Source organism: Phasianus colchicus, chromosome 8 (assembly GCF_987193195.1).
Source record: "Phasianus colchicus chromosome 8, bPhaCol1.hap1.1, whole genome shotgun sequence".
NCBI classification, from domain to species: Eukaryota; Metazoa; Chordata; class Aves; order Galliformes; family Phasianidae; genus Phasianus; species Phasianus colchicus.
The window spans coordinates 3002158-3011345 of record NC_143443.1 but is presented as its reverse complement, the minus strand read 5'-3'; the positions used below and the strand labels follow the sequence as shown (position 1 = coordinate 3011345).

Here is a 9188-nt window from a genome sequence, read left to right as displayed (position 1 = left end):
CAGCTGTTTTTCAGACTGGCCCATTTTATAGTTATCTTGGTACATTATGTTCATCTCGATTTAAGATGAGTGAAATACAAGAACGAGACAGCTGTGTGGTTAGATACTGGACATGTCAGACTTGGGTACAGCACAGTAACGAAATAGGAACAGATAATGTGGCCCTGCATCATTTATTGATCAGTTCAATTATTTTGCTTTCTCCAGTTTTGCAAATTAGGCATATTCAGATTCACTTAATAGGGTAGTAGATGTGTGTGTTAAATTATACAGAGCAGTGTTATTCTTAGGTCCTTTTAATTTCCCCATGCAGACTAATCTTATTTATCTTCTAATATTCATACAAATTCCGAGTGGGTACTTCTGTCTAAATGAAGCTACCGTTCACACAAGCTTTCTTCAAAGAGAAAGAAATTATAGCAACATTTAACATTAGGAAAAGCTGATATCAGGGGAAAATAGTAATTAAATGTGAAGTATCATCAACAATTCCGTTGTCCAAAATGTTTATGCTGTCGAAACAGCTGACAAGGGGAATGATAGGATGTGGAAGGTGAAGGCCTCACTTTCAGAGACACTTTTACATGCTGGATCTCAGCCATGTAGTTAAGTTTAGGTACAGATCCCATCTTGGATGACGATAATTTCCCTGCTGTGGTCTCAAGTGGTCTAATATCTGCCTGCATTTCATATGCACTATTTCCATTCAATGGGAGCAGAGATGGAGGGGATTTCTAAAAATACAAAGGATGTCTTAAGGATGGCTGTACCTTCTTCCAGCTCTCTGGTTTGAGTCTGAATCTTGAAGCATGAAGAAATGCGTCTGTAGAGCCAGTCTCACTGTTGTTCTCTGATCAACTTGCTGTACTGCTTGGCTGTTTCAACATGCATGCTTAAAGGCCTGTATTTATTCCTTATGCCATTTCCAGTCCCTGTCAATGGTAACAAATGCTTTGTAGAGCACTTAGCCACATGCGCGGGTCTGTCCCAGGAGCACTCGCTAAAGCACTTTAGAAAGCTCTTAAGCCACTTGACTTCAGCTCCTGGTTTTAACAGGAGGAGGTTTTCTTGAAGGCAGGAGGCTCTTCCTGGCTTAGAAATGGTGTGAGCTGTCATATGGCAAAACAGTCCTCAAAAACTCTTCGTTATATAAAACGTTGATTTTCTTTCCCTTCTTCAGCTGCGATATTGAATGACCTGAAAGTTATTTCTGTTTTACCTTTGCTTTTGGGAAACACTGCCCTGATTCGAACGATTTCGCATCTGCTGCTCCCTCCCTCAAGATAGCAATGAAAATACTCTCCATTTTCCCCAGGTTGAAGCATTTGCAGGTTAGTGCATCTGTGCCAGTCATTAACTCTTAAGTTTTCGCACTTTTGCATCACCTTAGGAAACCGCTTCTGGATGTGCACAAAAGCAAGAAAGGTCAAACAGTTTAAAGCACAAAGATGCTCACGGTATCACTTCTGAACACTTTGTCCAGAAAGATACTGAGTCAGATTGCTAATTCTTGTAAATGGAGACTATTTTTACTTTCTGCAACTAAAAACTGGGCAAATTTTAGGGTGGAAACAATATATACCATATGCTGGTTTCCCTGCTGACTGCTGGAGATTGATGCTGTGGAGTTGTGACATGCAGGCGTTATTAGTCATCATTCCAAATGTCCTTTACTGACTGGCTGCAGTGCCTTATCTGGTAATGCTGTACTGAATTATTTCTAGATACACCCTTTATTGATATAGAAACTAGAAAACATAATGTATCCCTATGTAAGGTGTGCGGTCGTCATCTCCCATGGTATAAAAACGTGTGCTCCCAAGTCATTTCATCTGCTTTTCCATCTCTTAATGTGTTTTCTGCCAGATGAGAGCACAGTGACCTCGGAGGGATAACAAGAAAGTTCAGAGACATAGAAACTTTGTTCTGAAAGAGTGGGAGGATTGATACTGTTTGCCATGGAGAAGCGGTAAATAAGAGCAGATAGGAAAAATGCCCAATCATTGTGAAGACAGGAGGGGGATCTGCACTTGCTTGTTCTCCCATGACATCGGGAGATGGGGATATTAATTCAAATGAGACCTAATGTAAGTTTGAAAGGCATTGACTTGCTTTTCCCAAGCACATAGCGTTACCTGTTTCAATATGCTGTTAAACCAAGAGATTAATGGGACTAATTCATGAAGTTAGACAGAATATCCCGTTGTATATCCAGTGTGACAATACTAGAAAGGAAAAACAAAGCCTGCTTTGCTGAAGGCATTTCAAAGAATCATAGCGTTTCAGTGCAATAGATTGTTAGTAAAACTCCTGTATTCCTAGGCTTTTGCCACACGTATCATAAAATGATGAGAAGAGTCTGAGGGATAAGAAAAAGAGAAGCCTTTATGGGAATAATATCTCTGGGTAATGTTCCACTTGTATTGCCTTCATAAATATATAACGCACATTTAGTATATAAAACAGTATAGGAAGTTTTATATCATCTTTGGGCCAGTCTTTCTTCAACGTATTTCTTTTTTTAGTATGAATAATTGAGCTCTTCGAGTTGTACTGAGAACAGGCAGGGCTTTTCTCTGCGAACTGAAAAACCCAAGGTATTTTAAACTAGGGATAAATGGTGAGTAGGTATTTAGTTAAGACACGAGTAGCTTTAATGTCTAACTTAGAAAGCTCTTGAGGTTTGGAGTATTTCTTGTAGAGAACTTGTCAGATGTTTTCATTTTCTGCCGTCTTTTGGCTTAGCGGGAGAGATGATGTGATACTGAAACTCTTATCTACCGATACGCAGGTAACCCAGAAACTTGTCAAAGAACAAAAGAACAATACAAGAGTACGAACTGAGCATCTAAGTGAACCATGAACTAGAAGTGTGTCTGGTAGGCTTAGAAGTTTGACCCCCCCCCTCCCAAAAAGAAAACCAAAAAACAACTATAATCCATTGGAGAAAAAAAAGAGGGTATAGAAAAGACTTGACAGGTCTGGAAAGACCTGCAGCAGCCATGTCAGTGGTTATTTTATCCTCCACCATGTTTGTGAGTAGGGCCACAAAGTACTGACCCATTACTGAACTACCCGGCTGGGCTCTGGTGTTCTTCCTTTTTAGATCCTTGATTCAGTAGGGTAGTTGCACTCATTTGTTTTCATTTAACTTAGCAATAGTCTTCCTGACTCACAACCCTAAGATATAAAGGGCTTAGCTTGTAATAACTGAATCCACTGTCTGTCAGTGCTTCGGGCAGCTCTGCGATATGTTTGTTATTCCCACCTCATCTTGTACTGAGTTCCTAAATGGATTCCTACCTGGGGATAGTGGTGGTAGGCAGAATAAGAGAGAAGCATTACAAAAAGAAGGAAAGCACAGAAGTTGTGTGCTTTCTATTCACTCAAACACCCGCTTTGCTGTTGATTGGGGTTCTCAGGTGAATGCTTTGCAGCGATGGAGCTGCTGGTCCCACAGTGCGGTCCTGGAGCTCTTCCCTGAGAGGCAACGTGCCTGTAGATGGATCGTTAGGGAGAAGGAAAGAAGGAAGCAGGCTGGGCAGTGACAGCTTGGCTTGTTTGGATGGGCAGCAGTATCCGTGTTCACAAGCATTAGCTGTGGTGCTGGCACTGATCTGCAGCTGGAGGAACATCTGACAGCGTCTGCTCCTCGTTGGTTTTATTTGAAGTAATGTTAATGAGAAGACCAGAGGGCTATTCCTAGTTTACATTTTCATAGTTGACATTTTCCACGTATCCATATAGCAGCTAATAAAAAGAAAATGTAGGATGTTACAAAAGCATATTTACGTTTGAAAGAGGAGGTTGATGTTCTCTTTTGTTGTTGTTAATGTCACAACTCTTTTTAAAACTCCAATTATTTCACGTTCTGTTTGAGCTGAAGTTCGGCCCATAATAGCACTTCTGGTGCTTTGAGAAACATTGCTGTGTTTACTAGGACCCTTTTTGTATCTACAGAGTACTGGGATACAAGTCGTCGCTTAAAGCTTTTAATTAGAAAGTGTAATTGGAGTTTTCACACGAAGGACACAAATCTCTGCAACTAACAGACACATCTTTTGAAACCTCTCATAAAATAAACTGTAAAAGTTGTTAAAAAGTAGGAATGTTTGTCCCGAGCTGTATCTCTCTTCCCCCTGTTTGCCTGCCTTGCTCAGGATGACCTTTGCCCTGTATTGAGTATCAATCAGCCAGCAAGTTAGCAGCCATGCAGGAACAACAATTGTTTCCTCACACAGCAGGAAACTTGCATACCATAAAAGGGAAACCACCAGTCGGGGTTAAGGAGAGGGTATGAGGCCCATACGACCACCAGAAGGCAGGATAAGATAAGACCCCCTAGCAACAGCCAGATCATGCGCAGAGTACGCCACAATAGGAATGCGGGGGAGGACGCGAATACTGAAGATGAACTGCATAAAAGGACCGCGTACGGGTTAAAACTTTGCGGCAGTTGGTGGAACGCAGAGTCCCCTGTCGCCCAGCGCTGCATTGCCTCTTTGTTCTTTGCTCATTATAATCAATAAATTCAATTATTGGCTCCTTAACCTTTGGTCCATTATTTTATCGATAACAATTGGTGCCGTGACTCGGATAGGAATAGTGGCTGGATTCTGAGAGTTGGGGAGGCGCCCCGCCAGAACTGGCGGCCCCGCTCCTGATTCCCTGCCTTACTCCTACCGACGATCCGAAATTTAAGAGCAAAGAGGCAAGGAAGGACCGGTCGACCCCTTAAATTTTGTGCACAAAAGTCCGGACGAAGACGCAGGATGCGTAAGTAATTGCCGTTTTGGCAAGGGTTTTCCGTTCGGTCGGGGTCGGGTTTCCCGGAGTGTGACGAGTGGTGTGTGTGTGAGAGGGGGCCGGTAGCTCGGACTAACCCAAGCGAGTGTGGACCCTCTAGTAGTGCGGTTCTCATTGCCTGCGAAGGCGTGAGCCACAAACGAGGGGAAGTGAGTGAAACGCACACACGATTGAGTGAAGGCACTCCGGAAGATGGGACAGGGAAAGAGTAAGGACCCTGTGACCATGAAACGTTCCCCTCTAGCATTCAGGTTAGAAATGTGGAGGAAGACTAAGATGATTCACTATTGCATGAAAGTATGGGGAGATAAGGAGATTGGCCCCAATGTCCGGTGGCCAAAATTTGAGTCCAGTGAAGATTGGGTATAGCAACAATTAAACTTTTGTGTTAATGCTAAGACACCCTTTAGTCAGGAAGAGGGTGAATATGCAGCTGTCTGGGTTACACGCCCAGGGGGACCAGCAATCCCGATCCTTAAACTATCCCAGGCAGACAGAAAGACTGAGAAACAGAAACCTAGGAAGGAGGAGGATAGCCCCATGGGACCCCCACCATATATTCCACCACCACCGACAGCTCCTCCCCCTCCACAGCCCGAGGTAGATAACCAGGATAATTCAGATAATCAGGAAATAGACCCTAACTCGGGTCCCTAAACCAGGAGAAGGGCTCGTCAACAAAATCTATATCCATTGCGAGAAGTACCTATGGGGGGTTCCAATCCACAGATGGGATTTATGTCGGTACCTTTAAGTTCGGGGGATGTTAGGGAATTTAAGAAAGAAATGATTAAGGTACTTTTGCAGATTTGTAAAGAGCACTGCGGTAAAAATACTCCTTCACGGAAGGAGATCGCCGCGGTGCTGTTGCTTTTAGAAGGGAAAAAAAAAAAAAAAAAAAAAAAAGGGAGCTGGACTCTTCCCAACAAGTGTTAGATTCATGCAGGTGGGATTCACTCACCTCGGCACTGTGCCAGCATGCCATGAACAACCAGAAAGCCACGGAACCTAAAACGTGGGGTTTGATACTTGGAGCCCTTAAGGTGGCTAAGGGGGAGGGGCCGCGGGGAGCGGGACTTTGGAATCTTGCAGGTCCGGCGAACAAAGGACGGCGAGCGGGGTGGCGAACGGGGGCGGAGACATGAAGAAAGGATTAACCCTGAAGTATGGTATACAACTGAAAGTGTAGGGCGTCTAGAAATACCCCCCTTCTCCATTAAGCTCAGGGATCCTGAGATCCCTATAAAAATAAAACAGTATCCCATCTCCCTGGAAGGGAGGAGAGGCCTAAAGCCAGAAATAGAAAGACTCATAAAGCAAGGGTTATTGGAACCCTGTATGTCCCCATTCCATACTCCCATATTGCCGGTTAAAAAGCCTAATGGCACGTATCGCCTGGTACATGACTTGCGAGAAATAAATAAAAGAACCATTTCTCGCTTCCCTGTAGTTGCTAATCCTTACACCCTGTTGAGCAAATTAGGCCCTGAAAATTTATGGTATAGTGTGATTGATTTAAAAGATGCATTCTGAGCCTGCCCTCTAGATGAGTCTTGCCGGGATTATTTTGCCTTTGAATGGGAAGACCCAGACACAGGGAGGAAACAACAGTTGAGGTGGACAGTATTACCACAGGGCTTTACCGAATCCCCAAATTTATTCGGACAAGCCCTAGAACAGATTTTACAAGAATATCAACCAGCTCCAGAAATCACCCTTATCCAGTATGTGGATGACTTGCTAATCGCAGGAAAAGAGGAGGAAAAAGGGTTAAAGAGAAAGAGAGTTAATCCTTGCTGGTGTGAGAGCAACCCCTGCACCGTTCCCCCGCGAGCAGTACTTGGTGTGAGAGAGAGAGCCGGGACGGAGACTGCTGTTATTTGTGAAGGGGGAAGTGAGAATAGCCTCTGTAGAGGTCTGGGAAACCCGAAATCCCAGTGTTAGCACTGGAAGCCTCTGGAGAGGAGGAGGTAAAACTGAAATATGATGGTAGTAGTTTATGTAATGATGAGAGTTTGGAAAGTGAAAAGTTTGGGAAGGACACAGGCTGAGGAAGGCAAGGATGAGCAGGGTGTGACAGGGATGTAGAGGTGAGCGATATGGAGGAAAAACAAACAAACAAAAACTGATTGAGAAACAGAGATAGTAAGGAAATTGGGAATAACAGCAGCTGTTACTGTCGCAGCACTAGAGTAGGGCGTAGGACCCAGGGATCCACTCAGAGATAGGGGGGTGGGGGGGCTGGAAGAGCCCAGGGAGGGCTCCGCCCCACTGCAATGAAAGTAATGTGTGAATTACTGAGAAAGAGGGAACCGCCTCTGGTTGCAAAAATGAAGGATGGGAATTTGGGAAGTTTACCCTAGCAGATCCACTGGTTAAATTACAGCTAGGGAAGCAGAATAAAGAGGTAAAGAGATTAAATTCAGTAGAGAAAATTGGAGCTAAGTATCAAGCAAGACCAATTAATGGAAAATTTTAAGTTTGGCTTTAACACAAACTGGAAAAAGCAATGTTGTACCCATAGAAGTTAGGTAAATCCTAAATCAGGTATACACAGGATTGCAGGCATCAGAAATGCCTGGCAGAGCCAAAATGCAGCCCAATAAAAGTTAAGTTAAAGACAGGAGCCAGCCCAACCAGGGTAAAGCAGTGCCCTTTGAGGATACAAGACTGTAGGCGGATAAAAGAAATAATAGATAACTTTATGAATTTTGGATTATTAATTGGATAGAAATCCAAATAGAACACCCTGATCTTGCAAATGAAAAATTGGATGGCAAGAGTTATAATTTGGTACAAGATTTGAGGGCAATTAATAGAAATGTTGAACCAAGTTAAGGAATAAGTAGGTGGGGTTTACCGTTCTGGATTTGAAGTACACCTTTTTCTGCCTTGTTTTGCCAAAGAAAGTCTACGGTATGTGGAACAAAGGAGGACTGTGTACAGTGGACTGAGTTTGCTGAATTTCTTGACTTAAATGGCTATCAAGCTTCTCAACAGAAAGCAGAACTGATCAAAGAGAAGGAAGCAGTTTGCTGAACACCCAGAACACCAACGCAGAGCTACCTCCAAGCCAGCAGTGTGCACTGCATGGAGACTGTTTATGCCAATTGCTCAGACCTACAGGAGGAACCACTGGATGATGCTGAGGACGGAAGCAGCTTTGTGAAACTGTAAGCAGGACATGCAGTAACTGCTACTGACAAGGTAATTGAAGCAAAACCATTACCTGTGGGGACTTCTGCTCAGAAGGCTAAAATAACTGCCTTGACAAGAACTAAATATGTTTTTGGGGTGGTACCTACTCATGGTACCATCTGGAAAGAGCGAGGTTTTCTTACACACATGGAAAACAAACTCAGTATGATGAAAATCTCCCAAAGAGCGGCGTGGCTATTATACATTGTAAAGGACATCAGAAGAGAGACACTGTACAGGCAACCAGGAATATGATGGTGGATCAGGTGGCAAAACAGGCAGCTGAAGGAAAAGAAATTGGTGAACTGGCTTTAATTCCAGACGGTAAACTTAAAATATTTGAACCTTAATCAGAACCTATAAGGTATTATGGACAGGATAGGAATTTATTGATTTAAAAGGGAAGAGAGCAAACTGACAGGTGGGTGCATACCCAGATGGACACATTATTGTGCCCTTTATTATTTTATAGAAATTGGTTCTAAGGGAACATAATAAAACATATGTGGGTACAGACATCAGAAAGTAACTGTACAGTCCTAGTACCAGGAACAGGGTACAAGTGGGGCTTGTTGGGAAAGGGAATCTTTTAGGACAACAATTGTAAATTGATTTTTTTCAGAACTGTCAGGAAAAAGGTGGGTTTCAGTATATGCTGGTTCTAAGAAATACCCTTTTCAGGGTGACCAGAATCATTTCCTTGCAGGACCAATCAAGCCAAAGAAATAACCAAGGTATTGCTGCAGGAGATTATACCAAGGTTTGGGTGTCCTGCAGCAATACCCTTCAACCAGGGAACTCACTTGATTGCAGAGATGGTCCAATAGGTCAGTAAGCATTGGGAATACATTGGAATTAAATCACAGGTTGTAAAACTGGCCCAGGAAGCTGGACTATCCTGGCCAGTTGTTGCCTTTGGCTCTCCTTAGGAAACCTAGAGCCAAAGAGGGGTCAATTCTTTCAAAATACTCTACAAAAGGCCTTATCTCTACCCAGGTAGGGAGTGAAATACTGAGTATGTGGTAAATCTACAAGAATAGCTTCAGGAAATAGAGAAACTGGTTCTAGGAACTAGAGCCCAAGGCCTTGGCTTGATCCCTCAAATACAATGGGAACTGAAGCCAGCTGGACCCTTAAAATTGTGAATCCAAAAACAGTAATATGGGCTCTTATAATTGTTAGAA

At 43.2% G+C, this 9188-nt stretch overlaps 1 protein-coding gene across 1 annotated transcript in view; it reads left to right on the top strand.

Annotated features, from left to right (window-relative positions):
- The first annotated feature begins 4092 nt into the window (after positions 1 to 4092).
- PCDH15 (protocadherin related 15) overlaps positions 4093 to 9188 on the top strand; it is an 858090-nt gene continuing 852994 nt past the window's right edge. Inside the window, exon 1 of the mRNA XM_090144727.1 lies at positions 4093 to 4776. The gene's annotated coding sequence lies outside the window, so the exon portion shown is untranslated. The remainder of the gene's footprint in view (positions 4777 to 9188) is intronic.